Here is a 26,575-nt window from a genome sequence, read left to right as displayed (position 1 = left end):
AAAAGGGGAAAATGAGGCTTTAGCTGCGGAGAGGTAAAGGGGGGATGGCAGAGGGAGTAGAGGGGGAAGAGGAGCTCAGTCTGGGAACGCCTCTTGGAGGAGGTGATTTTTAAGTAAGGTTTTGAAGAGGGAAAGAGAATCAGTTTGGCAGAGGTGAGGAGGGAGGGCGTTCCAGGACCGCGGGAGGACGTGACCCAGGGGTCGACGGCGGGATAGGCGAGACCGAGGGACGGCGAGGAGGTGGGCGGCAGAGGAGCGGAGCGTGCGGGGTGGGCGGTAGAAAGAGAGAAGGGAGGAGAGGTAGGAAGGGGCAAGGTGATGGAGAGCCTTGAAGCCTAGAGTGAGGAGTACCATCAACTGGACTGTCCTGCCAGGGAGCCGTAGTGATCTGCAAGAAAGCTGAACTGATCCAAGGTGCCAGAGAGCTAGTAGGCTCTCTGGATCAAGATGAGCAATGCCTACTTTTTCCTTGCTGACAGCAAAAGGAGTAGCTAGCTCTACCTACTGATTCTATGACTAGGGTTGTACTTAGCTCTTGCTGTATAGATAATGTCCCTGGTCCCTGCCATGTCTAAAATTGCAGATAGTGTTCAAAATGTGTGAGGGGGCTCATATATATATATATATGTATATAAAGCAGTCCTCACCATAATTTAGTAATTTATTGTAGTGCCTGTCTCTCCTGTTGGACTGTAAGATCCTTGAGAGAAGGGATCATGCATACTAATTATTTTATAGTCTTTGTCAGCATACTCAATACAGTGTTTTGCCCTTGGTGGGGGCTTAATATACACTATATGGAATGTTCATGTGCCAGCAGGCAGCCATCAGTCCTACCATCCCACTGCCCCCTGCCCCCCCCCCCATTCCTCTGCCAGTCTCCTAGGGTCCAGCTAGTCCTCTAGCCTGTAAGCTCACTGTGGGCAGGGAATGTGTCTACTAACTCTGTTGTGTTGTAATGTTGTACTCTCCCAAGTGCTTAGGGCAGTGAGTGTTCTGCACACAGTAAGCACTCAATAAATATGATTGACTGACTGGGAATTACTCCCAAATCTCTGGCAATGGAGCCTACACAGAGGAGATAGACCTAGGGAATGGGAATGCTGAAATGTCCTGTGCCATTCAGGGAGAGCTTAAAAAGCAGAACTAGTGGACATGTCATTCTAATGTAGTATTTTCTGCACAACAAGATTTCCAAAAATATTGGGTCAGGGTTTATAGTAATCAACCAATCAATCATTGTATTTATTGACCACTTACTGTAAGAAGTGCACTGTACTAAATGCTTCAGATAAGTACAGCATAACATAGTTGGTAGACATGTTCCCTGCTGACAACGAGTTTATAGTCTAGAGGGGGAGATAGATGTTAATGTAAATAAATACATTGCAGATAAGTAGTCATTCGTTCTGGTATTTATTGAGCACTTACTGTGTGCAGAGCACTGTACTAAGCACTTGGAAAGTACAATTCAGCAGTAAAGAGAGACAATCCCTACCCACATGGGGATCACAGTCTAGAAGGGGGAAGACAGACATCAAAACAAGTTAATAGGCATCAATATAAATTAATAGAATATATATATATATGTGCTGTGGAGCTGAGGGAGGTGTGAATAAAGGGTGCAAATCCAAGTGATGCAGAAGGGAGTGGGAGAAGAAATGAATGCTTAGTCAGGGAAGGCCTTTTGGAGGAGGTGTATTTTAAATAAGGCTTTGAAAGTTGCCTCGAGTGATCATTCATTCATTCAATTGTATTTACTGAGCGCTTACTGTGTGCAGAACACTGTACTAAGTGCTTGGAAAGTACAATTCAGTAACAGATCCCTGCCCAACAACGGACTCACAGTCTAGAAGACAGTATAGAAGACAGACTCACAATCTAGCTTACAGTCTATAGGAGGAGGCAGACATTACAATATACTACTGATATGAACATCAATTTACAGGTTAAATGTGGGAGCAGGAATTCTTTCCACTTCACCACAGTTCACTGACTTCAATCAGTTGTATTTATTGAGTGCTTACTATGTGCAGAACACTGTTCTAAGTGCTGGGGAGAGTACAGCAGAATTGGCAGACACCATCCTTGCCCATAATGAGCTTACCGTCTAGAGACTTCACTTATCATACCAAAGTGTAGGACCAAGTTACACAAAAATCTTTTGGGCAAAATGAAAAAGTCTGCAGTACCTACTGAATATACCTATCTGTGGATTAAAGCAGTCATTGCTTAGGAGACTGGGATTGAGAGTTCGAAGCACTAGCATTTCTCCGTACTTGTATTTACGCATGTGATATTTTGTTTTGCATCCTTGACGATGTTTTTTCTATTGCATATTCTCCGAGAAATTTCCCTCTTTACTTTCATTTTCAGGGAAAGACTCACACACACAACCTACCTCTGTCCCAGTACACTTCAGTCCAGAGTTACATCACTCCACTTGGCCTATTTAACAGACCGGATTGTTGGTTGATGTTATGATATGGACAAACATCCGTAAGAGATTTAGAATGAAACTTCTCTTCTGTTGCAAGAAACCAAACTAAGAATATTGAGGGCTCCTGAGGTGAAATGAAAGTGCATGAACCCGGGAAAATTTTAAAATCAGCCCAGCTTTCTGACCTCTGAGCTGTGGTATTCTAACATCTGTGTTCGCCTTTAATTTTGATTCCTAGTCAGCTTGACTATTGCCATATTTTCACACAACACTCAGTAAACCAATGTGTCTGTCTTATTTCAGGAATGGAAAGATGACCCCCACCCATCCCCCTTTCTCCATCTACTTGGAAACTCTTTTAGAGGCATTATCTGTTTTTCTCTATTTGTTTATGGGGAATACACCTCCAGACATATCTCAAAAGGTCTCCCCACCAGAGTGAAAATGGAATTATGAAATGTTGCAATCCCAGATGGCCCTTGAAAAGTTTTAATTCCTTGGTACAGATATAGTCTACTCTCTGAACTTGCCAACCAGTTGTCATGGAAACTTTCCCACTCTCAGTATTGGCATTAGAGATTTTGGGTGGGGTGGGGAACTAATATTGGCTTTGCCCAATACTGAAAATTTTTTTGGCAGATAAATGTCATTTATGCTTCTGTTGCACTTTTCCAAGCACTTAGTATACTGAATTGCAATCAGGTGGCCAATATATATTATTACTACTACTATTTAGGGCCCTGGCTTGAGAGTTTCTAGTGCTCACCATAGTTCACTGAGGTGGACTATTATTAATTAATTACTTAATTAATGTTGGTATTTGTTAAGCGCTTACTATGTGCTGAGCACTGTTCTAAGCGCTGGGGTAGATACAGGGTAATCAGGTTGTCCCACGTGAAGCTCACAGTCTTAATCCCCATTTTACAGATGAGGTAACTGAGGCACCGAGAAGTTGAATGACTTGCCCAAAGTCACACAGCTGATAGGAGATGGAGCTGGGATTAGAACCCATGACCTAGGACTCCTAAGCCCATGCTCTTTCCACTGAGCCACATTGCACTTGGATCTGTGACCTCCTTCACCCCACAGCACTTTTGTACATATCTTTACATTATATATTCTGAATTATTCATTTAAATTAATATCTCTCCCTCCCTCTAGACTTTAAACTCTTTGTGGGCAGGGAATTTGTCTGCCAACTCTGTTGTATTGTACTCTTCCAAGTGCTTCATACGGTACCATTGATTGATTGATTGATTGATATTACAATAATAACTCAAACCACTAGTAAATATCAAAATTCATGATAAAAGAAGACCTAATTATCTTGAATCTCCCCAATATTTATTCTTGAGAAGCAGCATGACCTAGTGGATAGAGAACCGGCCTGGGAGTCAGAAGATCATGGGTTCTAATCCCAGTTCTGCCACTTGTCTGCTGTGTGACCTTGGGCAAGTGACTTAACTTCTCTGTGATTCAGTTCCCTCATCTGTAAAATGGGGATTGAGAATGTGAGCCCCGTGAGAGACAGGGACTATGTCCAGCCAAATTATCTCTAATCTACCCCAGCTCTTAGAACAGTGCCGGCACATAGTAAGCACTTAACAAATACCAGAATTATCATTATTATTATAGTGTTTCACACATAGTAAACAAATACTACTACTACTACTGCTACTACTACTACTATGATTAAGTTGTTTTGCATGGTCTGTACTTTGGTAGACAGAATCAACGAATTTATCCATGTTCAGAAGGCACAACTGTCACAACCCTGGTTCGCACATGATCGGATTCTAATTTTTGCCCTTTGGAGACCATAAGAGGCATCTGATTCTTCTACCAAAGTAGATGTCAAATAGCGATGGATAATAATGATGTTAGTTGAAAGAAAATCCCTGCAGATTTCAGGAATAAATGCTTGTAAGTCATGCTCATATTTTATATCAGTGCAAATGTTTGCAGTCTTGTTGTCAAACCTGGTATTTACACATGTGATGTTTTGTCAATAAGCACTTACTACAATGATAATAATAATAATTGTGCTATTTGTTAAGCCTTTCCTATGTGCCAAGCACTGTACTAAATGTTGGAGTGGATACAAGAAAATCGGGTTGGACACAGTCCCTGTCTAACATGAGATTCACAGTCTTAATCCCCATTTTACAGATGAGGGAACTGAGGCCCAGAGAATAATAATAATGGTATTTATTAAGCTCTTACTATATGCCACACACTGTACTAAGCACTAGGGTGGATATAAGCAAATTGAGTTGGACACAATTCCTGTCCCACAGGAGGCTCACAGTCTTAATCCCCATTTTACAGGTGAGGTAACTGAGGTACAGAGAAATGAAGTGACTTGCCCAAGGTTACACAACAGGCAAGTGTCAGAGCTGGGATTAGAACCCAGGTCTTCTGACTCCCAGACTTGTGTAATTTCCAGCAGGCCATGCTGCTTCCCATATCAAACAAAAGAGGAACATGCAGTTGCAACTGACTTTTCTAAAACCTGTATTATGTTCTTACAGAATGCTGCAAAGAGGAAAACTTACTCTGGGGACTCCCTCCATGTATAACTCCTTGCACACAACTGTTTCTTCCAAGACGACAAACTCACTGTTTCCAGACTGACCTACTTTGTAGGTAGAGTGCTACCTAAATCTGCCATCGCATTCTATCCAAATATGTATTTTCAAAGAAGCCACTTGAGTTGCTTTGGCTGTAGTTCATTCTGATTGTGAGAAAGTTGCTGTTTAAAGCCCTACAAAAAAGGGATTTTTGTGGTGTGAGTACATTCTCCTGAAGGCCTCCTGAGGGGTGATATTACCCAGAGGTGCTAGTGACTCTTGGCTCTTCAACCAGTCCTCATTGCCAGCTTACTTGCTTTGCCTGATATATTCCCCTTCTTGCCCTCTCTGATCCTTTCTCTCACTCTGCTCCAGACAGGGGACAGTTCTTGGGTCTGAAAATACATGAAATTCTTTCAATCATAAAGACTTCTTGATACCTGATCTCATCTATCTCAGGGCTGATTTCTTGTTCATGTCCTCCCTCTGTCGTGGGTCTCCCTCTCCCTTCATATGCACTCTTCCAACCACCACTCTTCCTACCTTTAAAGCCTTATCAAAATCACATCTCCAAAAGGCCTTTCCCAACCAAGCCTTCATTTCCACCTACTCCCTCTCCCTTCTACATCACCTGTGCACTTAGGTCTGTACCCCTTTAACACTTGGTATACACCTCACCCTCAACACCACAAATCTTATGACAAGAAGCAGCGTGGCTCAGTGGAAAGAGCACAGGCTTTGGAGTCAGGGCTCATGAGTTCGAATCCCAGTTCTGCCACTTGTCGGCTGTGTGACTGTGGGCAAGTCACTTAACTTCTCGGTGCCTCAGTTCCCTCATCTGTAAAATGGGGATTAAGACTGTGAGCCTCACGTGGGACAACCTGATTCCCCTGTGTCTACCCCAGCGCTTAGAACAGTGCTCGGCACATAGTAAGCGCTTAATAAATACCAACATTATTATTATTATTATTAATATCTGTCATCTATTTTAGTGTCTGTCTCCTCCTCTAAACTGGAAACTCCTTGCAGTCAGGGAATATGTCTTCCAACTGTGTTGTATTGTTCTCTACCAATCGCTTAGTACAGTGCTCTGCACACACTAAGCACTCAACAAATACCGTCGATGGTAGCAGTATTTGAGGCAGAACTCTGAAACTGGCAACCTGATTTGCATAATGTTCCCCTTAGCAACTATTTAATAATGTTGGTATTTGTTAAGCGCTTACTATGTGCCAAGCACTGTTCTAAACACTGGGGTAGACACAGGGGAATCAGGATGTCCCACGTGGGGCTCACAGTCTTAATCCCCATTTTACAGATGAGGTAACTGAGGCACAGAGAAGTTAAGTGACTTGCCCACAGTCACACAGCTGACAAGTGGCAGAGCTGGGATTCGAACCCATGACCTCTGACTCCAAAGCCCGTGCTCTTTCCACTGAGCCACACTGCTTCTCTGCAAGCAAACTATTTGCTTGACACTGGTGACAAATTTGTCCTCTGCAGACTCAGGCCAAAAGTGGATATTTCCAACAATACAAAATCCTTACCCCAAAATGTTCCTTCTCTAGGAGGTTTCTAGGATACACTTTTGACTCTTCTAAGTAATTATTATTAAAGTACTAGATGTAAAGAAAGCAACTGCTTTGTTATTAAGCTTGTGCTGACTTGGTTTTTATCTGATAAGCCCAGCAATAAAAATCCTTTAACCATTCTGGAAAATCTCAAGATATTTTCCACTGAAATATGAAGTGTTAATTAATTTAATTTATTGAGCACCTACTCCTTGAAAATCACTGAACTAAGCACTTGAGAAAGTGAATAGTAGGCAGCAAAACACATGGCCTCTGCTCCACCATATGTTACATGATTTGTTGATGTAATTTTATGTTTGCTTTTATTCATAGAACTTTTCTTAAGGTCTAACAGTTTTTATATTTTGAAGTAGAAACAGTATCCCCACCAAAAATCAGTTTACTGAATGTGACAGCCAAAAAAGGGATCAACATAACTAGAACGTTTCTCCCTACCCCATTCTCTGGAATTTGGAAAACATGAACCAAATTGCCCAGATATTTCATTTAGGCATTTAATTTGGGAACTTGCAATATCTTAATTATTTGAAAATGCAAAATGTGGCACAACTAGAGCTTATTAACAAAGGATAAAAGAAGAGGGACTGGGACAAGTGGGAGCCTGAACTACTATGGAGACAAGGACAGTGAGGAATCTTCCCTTAAGCTCTCAGCCATGTGCCCTGCCGCTACTGGCTCTATATTGCTGTTGACTTTATTCTGATTTCACTCCTTCTGAGCACTGTAGCAGTGAGTTTCCACTTCAGCTACCTCAGCTACTTGGCGTTTCACCATGGCTGGATCCATGTTGGAGTGGATTTCAGGGATGGCAACCACATTATCTTGGGGCTACAACCTCTCAGCATTACGGCTCTCAGCCTTGCAGCTAAGCTCCATACAGCTCTGCTTTTAATCCAGTCTACATTTACTCATTCTCTGTGATGCAGGTCATGTTTTCAATGCCAGTACGTTCACAAAAATACATAGGTTATATACTGACTTTTCCTCCAAACCCTTCTGCTGCACCAAATTTTATAATCATCTATCTAAAATCTGCTTTGCAGGTACTACTCCTGGAATACTGAACAGAATAGTGTGTACACTTCTAAAGAAAGGTAGCAGGATGCACTCAGTGTGGATTGGCAGTGCCCAGGGCCTTCAGACTGGCAGCAGGAGCAAATAGACATGTAGACTCTCCAGCACCTGAAGGCAACAGCTATCAGCCAGCAGAAAGCACATAGAAAAACCCAGTTATGCCCCCAAATCACCATCTACATGGCCAAACCCAGTGGTTTTGGTCAATTGCAAAATAATATGACAAATTTACTATGTCCTACTTACCTTTGGGTTGGAGAGAAGAAGGAGGATGGAGTCTTTGTCCTGAAAGAGATATCAGGATTTGCGATTCTTAGAAGAATTGAGGGTGAAATACTAATTAATCTGTTAATAACAAAGACAGGGGCAGTAGGGGAAGTAGCAAAGATTAGAAAAAGTGAGGGGGCTCAGAAAGAACCACTCTGCTTAGCCATCTTCAAACATGGGTTCAGAGTCGTCACCTCCACTCAGAAAATCAATCAATCAATGGTATCTATTGAGCACTTAATGTGTGTCAAGCACTGTACTAGGCACTTGGGTGCAACCAGAATTGTAGAATTAATAGAATCAGTCCCTTCCCAGAGAATTTACAGTGAAGAGGGAGAGACTGACATTAAAATAATTTTCAGTTAGGGGAAATGGGAAAGTATAAGGATGTGGATATAAGTGCTGTAGGGCTGGGGTTGGGGAGAATATCAAGAACTTAAGGGGAACAGAGTCAAATGCATAGACACACAGATCAGGCGTCAGGGTGGGGAATGAGATAAATGAAGGTCTAATCATGTAAGGTCCCTTGGAAGACATATGATTTTAGTAGGACTTTGAAGGTGATTAGAGTGGTGGTCTTTCTTATGTTCATTCAGTTCATTCAATCATATTTATCGAATGCTTACTCTACACAGAGTACTGTACTAAGCCCTTGGGATAGTACAGAATAACAATGGGCAGACATATTCCCTGCCCACAAAGAGTGTACAGTCCAGAGGGAGGAATGTGAAATATGTAAGACAGGAGGGAGCTCCAGACCGCAGGGATGTGAGCAAGGGGTCAGCGGCAAGACAAAATGAAATTGAGGTACACTGAGTAGGCTGGCATTAGAGGAGCAAAGTATGCAGGATGGGTTGTAGTAGAGGGGGAAGAGCTGATTGAATACCTTTAAGTTGGTGGTAAAGAGTTTTAATTTGATGAGGAAATAAATGGGCAATGAGAGATTTTTTAGGTGAAGGGAGACGTGGACTGAGCAGTATTTTAGAAAAATGATTTAGACAGAAAAGTGAGGTATAAACTGGAGAGGGGAGACACAGGAGGTAGGGAGATCAAAGGAGGGTTTAATGCAGAAGTCAAGGCAGTATTTGATAAGAGCTTGGATCAGCATGGAAGCAGTTTGGATGGAGAGGAATAGGTAGATTCTAGGGATGTTGTGAAGGTAGAACTATCAGGTGTTGGTGACAGATTGAATATGCAGGTTGAATGAGAAAGATGAGTTCAAGATAATGCCGAGGTTCTGGACACGTGAGATGGGGAAGATTGATGGTGTTATCTACAGGGATAGGAAAGCTGAGGGGAAAATAAGGTTTGAGTGGGAAGCAGAGGTGTTCTGTTTTGGACAAGTTAAGTTTGAGGTGCACATGGAACATCCAAGTATAGATGTCCTGAAGGCAGGAGGAATGCGTGACTGCAGAGAAAGAGAGAGGTTGGGGCTGGAGAGGTAGATTCAGTAGAGATGGTAGTTAAAGCCATGGGAGTGAATGAGTTCTCCAACTGAGTGGCTGTAGATGGAGAATAGAAGGAGACTCAGAACTGAGCCTTGAGAGATCCCCACAGTTAGGAGTAGGGAGGCAGAGGAGGAGCCAGTAAATTACATTGAGAAGGAATGGCCAGAGAGGGAGAAGGAGAAATAGGGAAGGGCAGTGACAGTAAAGCCAAGTTGAATAATGTTTCCGGGGAAAGGAGGTGGTTTGCAGAGTCAAGGCAGCTGAGAGGATAAGGAGGATCAGGATGGAGTTGAGCTCTGGGGCCAAGATAGCTGTAAACTCCCCTTCCCTCTTCCTTCATCTCATAGCCAGGCTCTCTCAGAAGTTCAACAATTGGAAAACTATTTTCACAGAAAAGAAGCACTAAGATTTTACCAAACATATTACACTTACTTTTGCAATAGAAATTCAAAATGAAATATCGATCCCACCATGCTTGTCAGAGAGGCTTAAAATATTCAAAAGCTGAAGGAGAAAGGAAATATTACTATTTTAAATCAGCATTTATAGATGCTAACCTAGGATGAGCAGAGCTTAAGCTGTGACCTAATAAAGTTGAAGCTGTGATATTTAGCTTAAACAGACTTTATGTAATGTTTTCAAAATATCTTGGCCCTAAGTAAACCCTTTTCTTTGGTAGCTCTTCAGATTTTAGTCCAGTTCAATAAAAACATCAAGTCTCTGTTTCCCTAGAGACATAAAAAAATTGTAAATTCTTGGAGGAGAGTGTGGTATTAAGTGGGTGATGGATAGGCAGTTCATTATTGACTATTTGATGAACTACACTTTATGAACTGTAAAGTACACTGAATTTTTTTCTATCCTTGAGACAGTACATAAAGCATAAATGCTCAATTCTTCCTTCTGCCTGTGACAGGGAGGTTCAAACTTTACATGTTACCCCTTTTGTACATAGACTTCCTTTCTATTAATTTCAGTATAGCTTGAGGAGAAATCTTTCCAGTTCACAAACACATATCTGACAGCCATGCCTTTGGTCCCACATACCTATTTATTTTTCCAAACATGAATAAGGTGTTCAGATTATTGTCACTTTAGTAGAAATGCCAATGCAAACAAGAACACTGTATTGTTTGGTGCATCTGTAGCAGTCCTTCATTTTCCACAGTGGTGTTATTGACACTAAGATCCTACCGAAGTGTGTGAATGAAACTGAAAAGATTGATGTGCCACAAACATAACCAGCTTCGTTGTTCACACTTCGCTGCATTAAAACATTTTCAAGCTTACCTCTTAGCATCCCATACTTTGTGAAGATTTTGGTTAAGGAGAGCAACCTCTCTCCTGATTGCTACCCAACAGCTGGTCAACCCACTGCTAGAGTCTCCCATAATCCACTGCTATTTCACATGGTTTGAGGTTGGGCTTCACTATAACTTTATATTCTTTCTTCTGACCTGTGTTTGTGTCTGCCTTGAACATCTCCCTTTCAGTTCAGTTCAGTTCAGTTAGAGAAGCAGCGTGGCTCAGTGGAAAGAGCCCAGACTTTGGAGTCAGAGGTCATGGGTTCAAATCCCAGCTCGACCACTTGTCAGCTGTGTGACTTTGGGCAAGTCACTTCACTTCTCGGTGCCTCAGTTACCTCATCTGTAAAATGGGGATTAAGACTGTGAGCCCCACGTGGGACAACCTGATTCCCCTGTCTACCCCAGCGCTTAGAACAGTGCTCGGCACATAGTAAGTGCTTAACAAATAGCATCATCATCATCATTCACCATACAGTGGTCTCTTGAGTATCTTTTTTTTATTGAATAGTAAATGTTAAGCAATTACTCTGCATTACGCACTAATACTAAGCGCTGGGATAAATACAAGCTTATCAGGTTGGACCCTATTTCTGTCTCACATGGGGCTCCCAGTCTTAATCCCCATTTTACAGATGAGAAAACAGGCACAGACAACTGAAGCGATTTGCTCAAGGTCACACAGCAGACAAGTGGTAGAGCTGGGATTAGAACCTAGGTCCTTCTGACTCTCAGGCCCATGCTATATCCACTAGGTATCCTGCTGCCCCCCATCCATACAAACCCTACCCAGGGTGGGAGGAATTCAAAACTTGCTCAAGTTTGAGAACATTTTTAGGGTAATGACTGACAGGGTCTATTAGCCCCCTTCATTTTAGTGGCCCAGGGATTCACCCACTCTGCCCACCTCTAGAGCCAGCTCTGATTATAATTGGTCAAACTGAATTTGGCTGGAGCTGGCAGGGAAGGGAGGGAGAAGGAGAAGCAATGAAAGTTCATTTTTGTCTTCTGCTCCAAATTTTTCTTTTGCTCATCTCCCACTTTAATCTAAAACATTTAAAAATAATTGCAGGGAGCCCTGTCCAACCTGACACATCTGAAGTCATTCCTGGAATAAGCCCATATGTTCTGGTCAGAAAGAGGCAGACAGTAGTAGTTAGGTCAGCTCAGACATCAGGGGCTCATTGCTTTGTTTTTTTGTAAACTTCTTTTCCATCATATGCACAAACAAAAGTTGGTAATATGGGTTGCACCATCTGGGTCTGACTTTGTGTCAGCCAAAACCTCCCATCCTCAGTAGAAACAACCATAGCTCATAAAAGAGCTAGGGATCTGATAACAGGGCCCTGACACACCAGTGCCCCGGGAAGAGGTGACCTGTACTCGGTCAAACCCAGGTGGTGACGAACTGAATGGAAGGGGGATCATGGCACTCTGCTTTTTCTTGGGAAATTTTTCCACAGAACCACCTCCCTGCATGAAAAATCCCAACAAAGAAGCTCTCACCATAGGCAAAATTCTGGAGAATTAACTTTGAATTATCTCTAAATTTAAATTTAAAGAAAGTCACCCCTTGTTCGAGGGGTTGTGGAAAGCAGAAAAGAGTCTGCTGCCAACGTGGTAAGGAATTGCTAAAAGCAATTATTATTATGGTGTGTTAAGCACTTACTATGCGTCCAACACTGTTCTAAGCACTGATCCAATCAAGTGTGGATCTGTGTTTTTAAGAACGTGCTTAATATAGATGTGATCCAGGGCCATGGAGCCCCTTACCTTAGCCTTGAAGCCCATAAGAGCCCCCACTCTGTTGCCTGGCAACATTATAGTTGCAGCAGTGGAAATTAGTATACCCCAACTCTTGCTTGATGTCTGAGTGTTTACAGCTCCTGACCTTGCACCATCAATTCTGTCTGAAGCTCCAGAGCACTTACTTCTGGGCCATTCCTTTTCATCTGGATCCTCATTTACCCCCCAAAACAGAGTTTTATCTAATGTCAACACTGTTACTAACTTGTTGGGTAGCCTTGACTGATTAACTGGATCTCTCTGAGACTTAGCTCAAATCTTGCAGAATCAAAACTTGTAAGAAACACACTGAATTTGGTCGTCACCATTGGCATTTCAAATGTTTAAGCATGTATGGATTCCTGAGGTGACTTACTTACCCTAATTTGGAGGAGTGACCGTCTTTTCCTCACCCAAGAGGCTGTGGGGCATTTCTGAACGCCATAGGGTCCTAAGCCTTGCTGTCAGTTAAATACTCTGCTGCTTTAGCTATTATTCCAATAGACCATTGTTGCAGGCCTACTGCTCCTCCTCGGAGGGGCTCACCGGTGCCATCAAGTGGTCCATTAGGGACCCACAAGATGTGGGCTAGAGGTCAGCAGCAAGTTAGATGAGATCGAAGTAAAGTGAGTATGTTGGTGTTAAATGAGAGAAGTGTGTGGGCTGGCTTGTAGTCTTGCATCATGGTGAGAGAGGGAGGAAATGGGGGTAAACATAGATTTATATGTTTGTCTTTTTGTTTAATTCCTATTACTTTAAGGCCCTCCACCACCTCTCCTCCTCATATCTGTTCTTGTCACCTGCTACTCCCCACCTCATGCTCTTTGTTTCTCCCAAGCCTATGATCTCACTGTGCCTTTCTCGTGACCTTTTCCCCTCTATGGAACTCTTTTTCTGTTCAAATACGTCAGATCACAGCCCTCTGCATCTTCAAACTCCTCCTGAAGCCTCACCTCCTCCAGGAGGTTTTCCTTGATCAATTTCCACAATCAGTTTTCAAGAACAACCTCCCTTGGCTCTTGGGTTTATGCAATCACTCTTAGCCTTATGAATCTAGCAATCTAGGTACACTCTTTGAGAGCACAGTCTATAGAACTCTCCTAAGTGCTTAGTAGTAGGGACTCTAGATAACTTTTGATTAGGCAGAAGGATGGTGAGAAGAAGGCTTTGAGCTATAAGAAGAGGAGCAAAAGTCAAAAAGGGTAAAGAGAAATCCATATCTTATTTGTCCCCAAGTTAATTTCCCAGTATACCTATAAGGCAGATTTGGGCCTGCTGGGTGCCCTTTAGGATTTCTCTTTACCAGATCTCCAGAATCTTAATTTGGTTCTAGAAAGGGGTCTGTTGTCAGGAGCAGAGGGGGACCACTCAGGTCACAGTTGTGGTGATCTTTCTCTTCATCTACCTGCTGTGGTTGATGAATCTCCCAAAGAAACATAGCGATCATAGTGAAATGAACATAACTCTTTCCCTCCCTCAGCAACCAGACTCCTCCAAACAGCTATAATTCTGTCTGAATGGGAGAAATCTTGATATTGGGGGCCAACGAGGTTTATGCTTTCCTTTCCATTTCTGAAACTGACCTAGATAACAGAGCTCACTAATGTGTAGGAACAAAGGAAGCAGTTTGGGAAGCAGCATGGCCTAGTAAAAAAGCATGGGTCTGGGAGTTAGAGGACCTGGGTTCCACTCCCAGCTCAGCCACTTGTCTGCTCTGTAACCTTGGGGAAGTCACTTTGCTTCTCTGTTTCCTCATCTGTAAAATGGGGATTAAATCCTTCTCCCTCCATATTAGACTGTGAACCTGATGTCTGACAGGGACTATGTCCAACATGATTATCCTGTATCTACCCCGGCACTATCACCTCTCAGGATCACTCTGCTCCAGTACTCCAGTCTCATCTACAGGAGGGAGAGTCAAGCAGAGGCGTGCCCATTCCATTCCCAGCTTGGCCAGTGGCTAGTGAGTGGAAGGCAATCTGCTACAAACTCAAAATTCACCTGTGCTGGGCAGCAGCAGCATTGGAGAGAGTTGAGGGTGGAGGTTCAGGTTAACTGGGTGGAAGGAGGTAATGGTAAACTACTTCCATATTTTTACCAAGAAAACTCTAAGGATACATTACCAGAACGATTGCAGATGGAGGTGGAGAGCTCTGGGAGAGATGTGTTCATGACGTCGCTATGGGTCGGAGATGACTCGACAGCAGAAGACAAAAACCCTAGCACTTAATACAGTGCCTGGCACATATTAAGCACTTAATAAGTACCATTAAAAAATAGGTAGCTTATGATAGAACAATACTATCCCACTGTAGGGACAAAGATGCCAATAACTGTGTAAGTATTAATAAGTATCTAAATGCCATAGACAAAGACAAAAATTGTAAATTAAACTTAATTTAGCATCCAAGTAGGGTAAAGTAAATTGAGCTTTTTATTCTAGAAAGCAGGGTGTCCTAGTGGAAAGAACATGGACATTGGAGCCAGGGGGCCTGCTTAGTACAGTGCTCTACACATAGTAAGTGCTCAATAAATACTATTGAATGGATAAACCCAGTTCTGCCACTTGTCTGCTGGGTGACTTTGCACACCATTCAACTTATCTGTGTCTCAGTTTCCTCATTTGAAAAATGGGGATTCAGTGCCTGATCTCCCTTCTACCATGAATCCCGTGTGGGACAGAGACTGTGTTCGACCAGATTTACCTAGTGCTTAGAATAATTCTTGACACATAATAAGCACTTAACAAATACCATAATTTAAACTGAGATCTCTAGCACTTTAACATTCAACACAGCAATCTGAATGCCAACTAAAGGGGAACTAACATTTGTTCTGTATTTTAAAGAGGATTGGTTAGGTTAATAAAGATGACCAGGGAAAGGTAAAGTAGAATGTGCTGTGCCAGAAAGGGTGCCTTATTTAGGGCACATTTATTGAGGGCTGCCCCACCACAGGGGGTAGAGGCAGAGGCTGCCCCTTTACTCCCAAACTATTTCCAAAAGCAGCATGGCATAGTGGATTGAGCATGGACCTTGGAGTCACAAGATCATGGGTTCTAATTCTGCCTTCGCCACTTGTCTGCTGTGTGACTTTAAAGTCACTTACTTCTCTGTGCCTCAGTGTCCTCATCTGTAAAACAGGGATTGAGACTGTGAGCTCCACAAGGGACAGGGACTATGTGTGATTATATCCACCCCAGCACTTACTATAGTGCCTGGTATGTAGTAAGCGCTTAACAAATATTGCAATTATTATTAAGGTGAGGAGGCTGGTTGCCTAGCTAAGCATCTGCTCAGTTACCCCATCCCTTACCGCCCAAGTTGCTTGCCCATGTCCTACCTCTGGCCTGGGACTCTCTCCTCCTTCATATATGATGGAATATGCCTCTCGCCACCTTCACAGCTGTATTTGAAGTCATATATTTGAAGTCATATATCTTCAAGTGGCTTTCCCTGACTAGGCCTTCACTTTCTCCTCCTTCACCCCTTTCTGTGACACCCTGGCACTTGGTTTTGTATCCTTTATCCTCCCCTTCTAGACTCCAAGTTCGTTTTGGACAGGAAATGTGTCTACCAACTCTTATATTGTACTCTCCCAAGCACTTGGTACTGTGCTCTGCACAGAGTAAGCACTCAGTTATTAAGATTGATGTTTACCTCCAGAAGGAGTGGGGGAGGATGTCCCACTTGCTGACTTTCCTAACTGGACCACCTCGCTCGTTGCCTCTAGGCCTGCCACTGGTGTCTATGTAGTTCTGAAAGCAACTGCCAAAGTCTCTCACTTGCTTCTTGTTAGGGAAGGGAGAGAGATGTATATTCCTTATTGAAATCATTTTTGTGTGCTTGGAACCAGGACTTCCAGAAAAGTCTGGAGAAGCCTTTTGTGGCCTCCTTGACTGCCCTGAATGGATGGCTGCCTGTGGCCTGCAGACATGAAGTTATGACTCCTGAGAAGGAAAAAAGATTTCAAAAGGGAGAAAGGGCACATTCCTGCTCTTGAGGAAAGCTATAAGGATCAGACGCCAATTCTGGGATGGCAGAATAGAGGGCTGGGACTGTGTTCAGGCAGGATTGGCATATGTAGCCAAGGTATTGCTGTGACTCTAACAGTGTTGTAACTGTGCAGGGAGGGCTGGTGGCAGAGCCTCTGACAGTTAGGGCAAAAGGCTACCCAAATGCCCTGATCTTGGGAGTCTCCAAATATAGAGCACTTTCTGCCACTGCCCTTCCTGAAGAACAGAACCTGCCCCATGCAGCCCAGTAATGCAGGCTGGCCTCAACTAGTCTTGTCCCAGAGGAACAGACTCTCTGGGGTTGGGAGAAGGAGTGACACTTGTTTACCCATCTCATGAGGAAAAAATAGGAACTCATAATAAATAATAACCAAATTTGAAAATAAAACAAGTTTGTAGTTCAATAAATTTATTATTCCACATTGCGTTTGAGCCACTTGACATAAACCCAGATTTCATCTGCAGTAATAGAGTATTAATGAGGTTTTACTAAAGTTGAATTTTTATGTTCTTATGACTAGGATTTTATGGCATCATCTCTCTGCCAGAGTCAAAAGACAAAGCAGCAGGCATTTTCAACCCCCTAGTTGTGCTTTCAACTGCCAAACTCCCATTCTTTTTCCACTAGGGGAAGTTTTCAGTCCACCAGATAGAACTGACCCCAGCGCCTTAGGTCAACCTTTGGCAATTGCTTTATGAAAGAAGGGCAGTCTGCTTGCTGTAGATATCTTTCAGGTCTCTTTAATGTAAAAGGGTTGAGAAAAATAGTGTCTTATATCTTTAAAAGCATTGTTTTACTTCTCTCTTCTGGGTCTGTTAGCTGATAATCCCACCTACTTCGGAGAGCAGGACGGAATCCAAGCACCACCTGAATTGTACTTTAAAAAGAAATAAAGATTGCAAAGCACTGCTATAGAATATTGAGGTGAGGTAGTAAGGAAGCAGAAACAATGTAACAACCATTTGAGAGGAATCATTTATAGCCATACTGATGTGGTTAGGATAACATCGAGTCATAAGTACTCCATCAAGGTAATGGTTTACTTTAGGTGCTTTGAGTTGGCTGCTTTGATCATTAAAATTGAGTTTTTTTGGTTTCGATACTTTTTAGTCTTCATTTTTTTTCTTTCCAGCATGTTTAAGCAAGTGAGATCTTTCTACAGAAGGGGGACAAAGAGTTTGCCAGGATGATAAAGAGGAAATGTATCCTGCCTGAGCAAGCAAGGAAGAGGGAAAGAGTGTTAAAGATCTTTAAAACATTCAGTTCACCTGCAGCCTTAAGTAAAGAAGCAATACAACCCCAACTGCCATCAGTGCCTGGTTAGAAAATTTTGATAAGTAAGGATTGTTTCAAAATAGAAAAGACAAACAGTCCACCACGATCCCTCAACAGAGGACTAAAGGCATGGAAGCCAAAGGAGGATTATGAAATATTGTAGAATGGATTAAGTAATGAAGGGTCTTAGTGTACCATTCAGTGGAGCTTTGAGTCTGAAAGCAACACTAAAAAAATGACTAGCCTGACTGATCATTGTCACAGTACAGAATGTGAAGTTCTAAGTTAAAAGTCAAATGACTATTGAGTCTAGGGAAACAGTTGCTCACCATTTGGTCATTGAAACCCAAGGTGTATTTCAATAAAAGTCACCAGGTGGGAGGATACAATAAGGACTTGGAACTTAAGTGATTTCCTGAATAGATAGACCATAAGGTAAGTTTTGAGAATTAGTCCCATCAATGTAGACAATACCACTATCCTCCCTATCTCATAAGCCCACAGTCCTGGAGTTGTCTTGGAATCATCTCTCTCATTCAATCCACATAGTCAATCTGTCACCAAATCCTGTGAGTTCTATCTTTACAACATTGCTAAAATTCACCCTTTCCTCTCCATCCAAACTGCTACTACACTGATTCAAGAACTTATTCTATCCCCCCTTGACTGCTGCATCTGCCTCCTTGCTGACCTCTCTGTCTCCTGTCTCTCCCTTCTCAGCCCACACTTCACTCTGCTACGTGGATCATTTTTCTGAAAAAACATTTAGTCCATGTCTCCCATACCTCAAGAACCTCAACTGCTTGCCCATCCACCTCTGTATCAAACAGAAACTCCTCACTGTTGGCCTTAAAAGCACTCGATCAGCTCACTCCCTCCTACCTTATCTCACTGATCTACTACAGCCCAACCCGCACACTTCTCTGCTCTAGTGCCAGCTTATTCACTGTGCTCTTGTCTATCTCACTGCCCACCCCTTTCCTACATCCTCCCCCTAGCCTGGATCTCCCTCCCGTTTCAAATAAGCCAGACTACCACTCTCCCCCTCTTCAAAGCAGTATTAAGGTCACATCTCCTCCAAGAGGTCTTCCCCAATTAAGCCCTCTTTTCCCTGGCTCCTGTCCCTTCTGCTTCATCTATGCACTTGGAACTGTGACCTTTGAGTATTTGATATTCACCACCCCCTCAATTAGCATTTATGTAAATATTTTTACAATATGTATTATAATTCATTTATTTATATCAATGTCTGTCTCCCTCTCTAGACTGTAAGCTCGTTGTAGGCAGGGAATGTGTCTGCCAACTCTGTTGTTTTGTACTCTCCCCAGCATTTAGTACAATGGTCTGCATACCGTAAGGACTCAATACATGCCATTGATGATGATGAAGCTATTGTCCTCGTTCCATTAGTGGGCTTAATGAGATTTTTTCAAGACCTTCACATAGTGTATTTGTTTCCGATCTGGATGCCGTAGATCTCACAAAGATTGGCCAAGCTGATTTAGAACACTTCATTGCCAAGACTTGTCTGCAAATTCTTAACCTTTTTTTGTTTCCTAAGAACAAAGAAAAATTGTTTTAAACTTAGCCACTGCCATAACAATCTTTTCAAGACATGCAAATAAGAAAAATAAGAAACCATTGCTTCATTAGAATTCTGATTCCACACTTGGTTTCTGGTAATGTGTCCAATTCAACTAGTTCCTCTCTAGGAATTTTTTTTGTTGCATTTTGATGTCTGATTACTCTTTTCCTATTCTCCTTTGGTGAGGGAGGAAAATGAGCAGTCAGGAAGTTCCAGGGGCAGTTTAAGTTGTAACAGGAGAGTGATTTGACTTCCGTGGCACTTCATGGATGTTTGTGTGAGTGGAGAGTATGTCCTCCCCATGCTTGGGCAAAGCAGTCATTTCTTTTTTTTAATTGTTGGTAGTTTTAAATACTTACTTTGTGCCAGGCACTGTATTAAGTGTTAGGTTAAATAGAAGCTAATCAGGTTAGACACAGTCCAAGTCCAACACAGTTTTAATCCTTAAATTTTACAGTTGAGGTAACTGAATCAGAGAGAAGTGACTTGCCCAAGGTCACGCACAGCAGACAAGTGGCGAAGCCAAAATTAGAAGCCAGATGCTTTTGACTCCCAGGCTTGTCCTCTTTCCACTGGGCCACACTGCTTGCACTCAGACTTGGTTCTTTCTTTTCTAGGGAAGAGGGAGGCAGAGACAGTGTTGTGCCATGGCCTTTGTGCTAGAGTGCTTTCTGCCTCTCTTTCCTCTATTCCATCTCAGAGTCCATTCTTCTGGGACAAAATATTTCTAAGGCTTCACAGGCAAGAGTGAGTTTGTGTGAGGAATCAAGCAGTTATCTGAGTGCTATCGGGGTTCAGGGAAAAGCACAGACTCTGCCAAGCTTTCAGAAGAGGAGGGAAAGAATGTTATCTTCCCCTTCAGGAGTATACGTTGCTTGCCCATTTCCTAGCCCAAAATGGAGAATAGAACTTGAACCATTATGGGTATGTCAGTAGTTTTAATGTTTCACTTTTCTTGGGTCTAGGTCACCAATTATTGTTGTTTTTATTGTCACTGAGAATTACTTTTTTTTTTACAGCCAAATGAAAGTCATGCATAAATTTGGAGATGGGAGCCAATGTGTATTTCCCCCACAAAGAATGCTTTTGCTTCTTTTATATATGAACATCATTTCACAGGTGATTGCTTATATCAATATATAGGACCCAACACATTAGTGCCAAGTAGTCTTGGCTCTAACCTTAAACGCTCTAACTTGGCAGTGATTTAAGCAAACTGACAAATGGGTCCAGAGCTCAAAATACTTGACACTTTGGAAAGTTAACAGGCATATTATCCATTGGACCAGACTGACAGATAGGTAATTATGAAGCTTAGTGCTTCAAGCGAAATGGTGTCATTTTTGTTCAGGTTTTATTATTGTTTCCTAAAAGCCTGAGAAGAATCCATTGGCTGAAAGACCTTCTTCACAGCTAACTTAAGTAGACACAGTATGGCATAAAATGTTAGGCATTTCAATCTTCATTAATTGTGGATCAAGAAGTAATGCTCTTATCGACCACAGTAATTTAATGTTTTTTGTATTAAGCAGCTCCCTAGGTCCCAGTGGCAATAGAAGGGAGGGATGTTCTGTCAAGCCCTGGGAATGGTTGAAGAGGTAAAATATAAAACTTTTCAGAGGATGGGAAAACTAATGGCTTTAAGAGTGAATAAAATGTGATTGTCACAGTAAGAAAATGAGCAATAAAAAAACACAGATGAAAAATGGGATCAAAAAGTTGTACCTTTCTAAAGTGGGGTAGCAGAGTACAACCTTCTAAGTGAAGGAATTCAATACCACTGCTACGAATGGGAGAGAAAACAGAACATTTAAGGATCACTGAAGGGTGAGAAAGAGGAGGGAAAATGGGGAATGAACCAAGAAGACCTAAAGGAGGGAAGAGGCTCTGCTGGGTTTTGGCACTGGAAAAAATGACTTCTGGGAAAACAGTAATGTAGACTCTCTAAATGACATGTGCGAAGTACTGGTAATACCTTTAAAGCATTTATATATTATTTCTACATTTAAAAGTTGTTCGTAATTCACTTTCAATAGCCCTTTATCACAGCCCTTCTTTGTTTTCATTATCAATATTTTTTGTGAACTTACTGTATGCAAGACATTGTACTACACACTTGGGAGAGTACAATACAATAGAGTTTGTAGACATGGTCCCTGCCCTCAAGGACCTTACAGTCTATTGAGAATTCCTGGGAAAGTTCAGAGTGAGAATGAGTCAAGAAATAAATGACAGTTATATTAGCCAATTACTTTAATTTCAAAATCATGGTCAGAAAACCCTGGGTATTTCCTACTTAAGGTAATAAGCCTTCACACTTAAAATGCACTCTCGGAGGTGTCTCCCTCCATCTCTCATATTTCAAAAAAGAGGAGCTGCTCCAGATGAGCGTAAGGAAAGCATGAGAAAAACGTCACTTGGTGACAACTAAGCGAAAATGTTGAGCTCTATTATGTCATAAATCTACCTTGAAGGTACTGATTTAAAAAAGACCACTCCTTCATAATCTAAATGTATTCTTGCATGGCATCAGCAGCAGCCAGGAATCAGCATGGCTTAGTGGAAAGAGCACGGGACTGGGAGTCAGAGGACCACTTTGCCACTGGCCTACTGTACGACTTTGGGCAAATCACTTAACTTCTCTTTACCTAAGTTTCCTCAGTTGTAAAATAGGGATTCAATACCTCTTCTCCCTCCTACTTAGACTGTGAGCCCCATGTGGGTCAGGGACAGTGTCTGACCTAATTAAATCTACCCCAGAACACTGCTTGACAATTAGAAAGTGCTTAACAACATAAAAACGTCAGGATTCCTATCCATTCATTCATTCAACTGTATGTGGAGAAGAGTGAGATGAAAACACTTGTCTGCTCTGTGACCTTGGGCAAGTCACTTACCTTCTCTGGGCCTTGGTTACCTCATCTGTAAGTTGGGGAATAAGATTGTGAACTCCATGAGGGACATGGACTGTGTCCAACCTGATTAGCTTGTACCTTTTCCGATGCTTAGTACAGTACCTGGCACATAGTAAGCACTTAACAAATGCCAAAAAAAAAAATCACCAACAAAAAATGACATCCCTATTATCATCCAAGTGGGTAGCCTGTAGGTAGGGTTACCGTCTTTGAAACTAGACCCATAGAGGGGCTTCCTCTGAACTCTAGAGGGATTTTTTGGCACTCCTCTGAGAAGTCAGACCCATCCCTTGATAAGTGAAACAGACCATATAGGGGGAGCATGGGCCTGGAAGTCAGAGGGCCTGGGTTCTAATCCTTGCTCTGCCATTTGTTTCTCTGTGCCTCGGTTCCCTCATCTGCAAAATAGGGGTTCAATATCTGTTCTTCCTCCTAAATGGGACTGTAAACCCCATGTGTCATGTGTGACCTGATGATATTGAATCTAGCTCTGTCCTTAGTACAGTGCTTGGTACATAATAAGCATTTAGAAAGCACCACAATTATTATTATATTGTAAGTTCCTTTGGGCAGGGAATGCTTTTACCAACTCTGTTATACTGTACTCTTCCAAGCGCTTAGTGCAATGCTCTATAAGAACTCAATAAATAAGACTGAGTGATTGTTTCAGTCCTAATACTTGATGTTGAGCCTAAAAGGAATTGATCAAGGAATTATATCCTTAATAAAAGAGATATTTTATCATCTTCATGTCTGACAGACTATCCCTCTCCCCAGCTTTGAGGCCTAATTGGAAGTATGTTTCCTCCAAGAGGTCTTCCCCAACTAGGCCCTCATTTTCTCTTCTCCCACCCTCTTCTGTGTCACCCTCATATTTTGATTTGCACCCTTTATTCATCCCTCCCTCAGCACTTATGTACATACCTGTAATTTATTTATGTTAATGTCTGTCTCCCCCTCTAGACTCTAAGTTTGTCATGGTTAGGGAATGTGTCTGCTAACTCTGTTACACTGTACTCTCCCAAGTGCTTAGTACAGTGCTCTATATACAGTAAGCACTGAATAAATAAATAAATATATTGATTGAGTTTAGTAGGTGTATTGCACAGTTGGTGCTGAATATGTTGCTGGACATGATTCACTGCTTTGCTATCTTTTATCCTAGTTATTAATGGTTACAAAAGTACAAAAGCTAGCAATTGATAGTGGAAGCTAACCACCTCTAGTAAAATGCTGCCAATTATTTCTGTAAATGAGATGAAAAATGTATGTGGTTTCAAGAAACAAGCCTCCTAGGGAAGTGTAGTAAAAGAAGCCATTCCAATCCTGCATCAGTGTATGTTGGAAATAGTTGCTGGACATCCAACTTTGAAGAGAACATACACAAAGCTTGAGTACTCCCCAACAACATCCTAGGGAAACTGAAAATTGTCATTCCCATCTGAGCTAATGTTATTGTTTATAGCATTAGAAATGAAATATCAAGTTTTAAGGAAGTGAAGCCAAAAGGAAACGCGTATTCTGAAGTAGGAGATGTCTAAGGGTGTAAACTAAAGTCTCATAAAACCATTTTTCAGTTAAACAAAGTTGTTTCAAAGTGTAGAACAAATAACTATTAAAGTGAATATGATTTTATTTTATTAGCATAGCATTCAGAAACATGCTGTCCTCTAAATTTAATAAAGTATGTCTTTTAGAGCCCCCGAATATATTTTGTTTACTGGGATAGACTTAGTGCAAATTTGATTTCTTCATTCGAATCAATCCATCAATCAGTATTTATTATATGCCTACTGGGTGTAGAACACTGTACTAAGTGCTAAATTTATTCCTTCATTTATAGAGTCATCTACCCTCTCAGGGGTGCACCTGGAGAGTTTCCAGTACTCTACCAGTCTCGGCTATGGGAGGGAGAGTCAAGCAGAGACATACAAATTCCATTCCTAGCTTGGCCAGTGGCTAGTGAGTGGAAGGCAATCTGCTATAAATCAAAACTCACCTATGCTGGGAAGCAGCAGCATGGGAGAGAATCGAGGGCGGAGACTCAAGTTTACTGCGTAGAAGGAGGCAATGGTAAACCACTTCCGTATTTTTACCAAGAAAACTCTATGAATACACTACCAGAACAATTGCAGATGGAGAGCAGGGTGTTCTGGGAGAGATGTGTCCGAGGTGTCGCTATGTGTCGGAAATGACTTGACGGCATAAGATGAGACCTTATAGACTCATCAGTAATAAAATGGGGAAAGATGGCACACACTGCCCCAATGTGTGATAGTGGAGATATCATGCAAGGTGATCTGATATGAGGTGGGTTCTTCCATCCCTCAGGCAAGCACACCAGCCTACTTAATAATAATGATAACTGTGGTATTTGTTAAGTGCTTATTATGTACCAAGAACTACACTAAGCATCAGGGTGGATACAAGGTTGTCAGGTTGGATATAGTCACTGTCCCATATTGGGTTCCCAGTCTTAATTCCCATTTTACAGATGAGGTAAATGAGGCCCAGAGAAGTTAAAGTGAGTTGCTCTAGGTCATCCAGCAGACACATGGTGAAGCTGGGATAAGAAGCATGTACTCTGACTCCCAGGCCCCTGCTCTTGTGACCATTCAGAGAAGGGACAAGGGACTCTCTACTGGCTCAGCAGGGTACTTGTTTTGCACCCTGGAGTCCTTCCAGGGAAACTGAAGTTACACATTGGCAGTGTACGTCCTTTTTCCTAAGGGCCCAACACATTTCCATCTGAGCCGCATGGTATCCCTTAGAGGAGGAAAGGCAATGGCTTTTATTATCCACATTTTGCAGTTTTGAAATGGGGTCATGCAAGGTGGAGTTACCTGATTCTCAGTCACATAGTAAGACAAGTCAGGAACCAGAGAGAATGCTGGTTGCTTGAAGCAGTGTGGCTCAGTGGAAAAGAGCCTGGGCTTCGGAGTCAGAGGTCATGAGTTCGACTCCCGGCTCTGCCACTTGTCAGCTGTGTGACTGTGGGCAAGTCACTTCACTTCTCTGTGCCTCAGTTCCCTCATCTGTAAAATGGGGATTAACTGTGAGCCTCACGTGGGACAACCTGATTACCCTGTATCTCCCCCAGCGCTTAGAACAGTGCTTGGCACATAGTAAGCGCTTAACAAATACCAACATTATTATTATTAATTCCTGAATGAGCATCACAAGTACTTCCAGTGGTTGATGCGGGGGAGGAGGGGAAGAATGGAAAGTAATACACTTTGGAATAAAGAAATTAGTCTGGAGGATTAATAATCAAAGACAAAATAGAAAGTCACCATTTCCCATAGATGAGTGGAGGTAAAATCCCATTTAGGAAACTAGAAGTAAATAATTATCTCAAACAGCATTTGTTACATGAGAGAGGAAGAAACACATTAATAGAAGAGGCCATGGGAAAAGGTGATTTAAAAAAACAACAATGGAGTTAATACCAAACATGTTTATTCTTCTAGAAAGAAAAGTATGAATTTTTCTAAAAAGGCCAAAAGAGGAGGAGGCAATGTTAAATTTTTCAAAGTCAAGTATCGAATGAGGTAGCCTTTACCCTCCTAGAAATCTTTCTGCACACTTTTAAATATCTAAATGATAATTACCAGATGCTTAACAAAAAGCTGAATGAAAATGTTCAGTCTTGCCTTTTCATGTTTTCACACACTATTTGGTGAATATCCATGTGACTTTAACATTTCCTAACCTATGGAAAAATCCTTCCTGTGCACAACAAAGAAATTTTGAAAATTCTGGAAAGTCTGGAACAATAAAGAAAAATGACATGGAGATGGCTAGTTCTTGTCAATTGAAATGATTTAAGTGACAAGTGCAATTATCTTGAATACTCTTCTGCTCAGGTGGATTAAATCCATTTAAAAAATATTAATTTAGATTCATTTTCAACAGTGATAAGAAAGTATAGCTTCTTTTATGCTCTCCCAAGCTTAGGAGAGTGCTCTGCCCCTAGCAAGCACTCAAAAAAATCCACTGATTATTAGCTTTTCCCAAAGCTGAGAAGATGCAGAGAATTGATATTTAGTACCAAAGCTGTGTAGGGATATATTGAGATAATGCAGGTACTAATTCCTACAAGTTGGATTTATGACAAAATAAAACATTTTATTTTTACTTTAGTGGAAGTATATAAACTCTCTATAGAGCTTCTCATCTTATTTGAAATAGGGGGAGTGGGAGGGCACATTTTAAGTGTGAAGGCATCTCATCCTACATAGAAAATATTCAGGAATTTTCTGCCAATGATTGGAAGCAGCACAGCACAGTGGATAGAGCACAGG

At 41.8% G+C, this 26,575-nt stretch overlaps 1 protein-coding gene and 1 non-coding gene across 4 annotated transcripts in view; both read left to right on the top strand.

Moving 5' to 3' along the window:
• NRG1 (neuregulin 1) overlaps positions 1-26,575 on the top strand; it is a 1,057,599-nt gene that overhangs the window by 775,185 nt on the left and 255,839 nt on the right. The gene's annotated exons all lie outside the window — the stretch shown is intronic.
• Positions 24,123-24,260, top strand: LOC114812356. The gene has a single exon (XR_003760012.1). It is a non-coding gene; the product is annotated as a small nucleolar RNA SNORA7 (small nucleolar RNA).

This window comes from Ornithorhynchus anatinus, chromosome 5 (assembly GCF_004115215.2).
Source record: "Ornithorhynchus anatinus isolate Pmale09 chromosome 5, mOrnAna1.pri.v4, whole genome shotgun sequence".
NCBI lineage: Eukaryota > Metazoa > Chordata > Mammalia > Monotremata > Ornithorhynchidae > Ornithorhynchus > Ornithorhynchus anatinus.
This window is presented reverse-complemented; position numbering and strand designations above follow the sequence as displayed.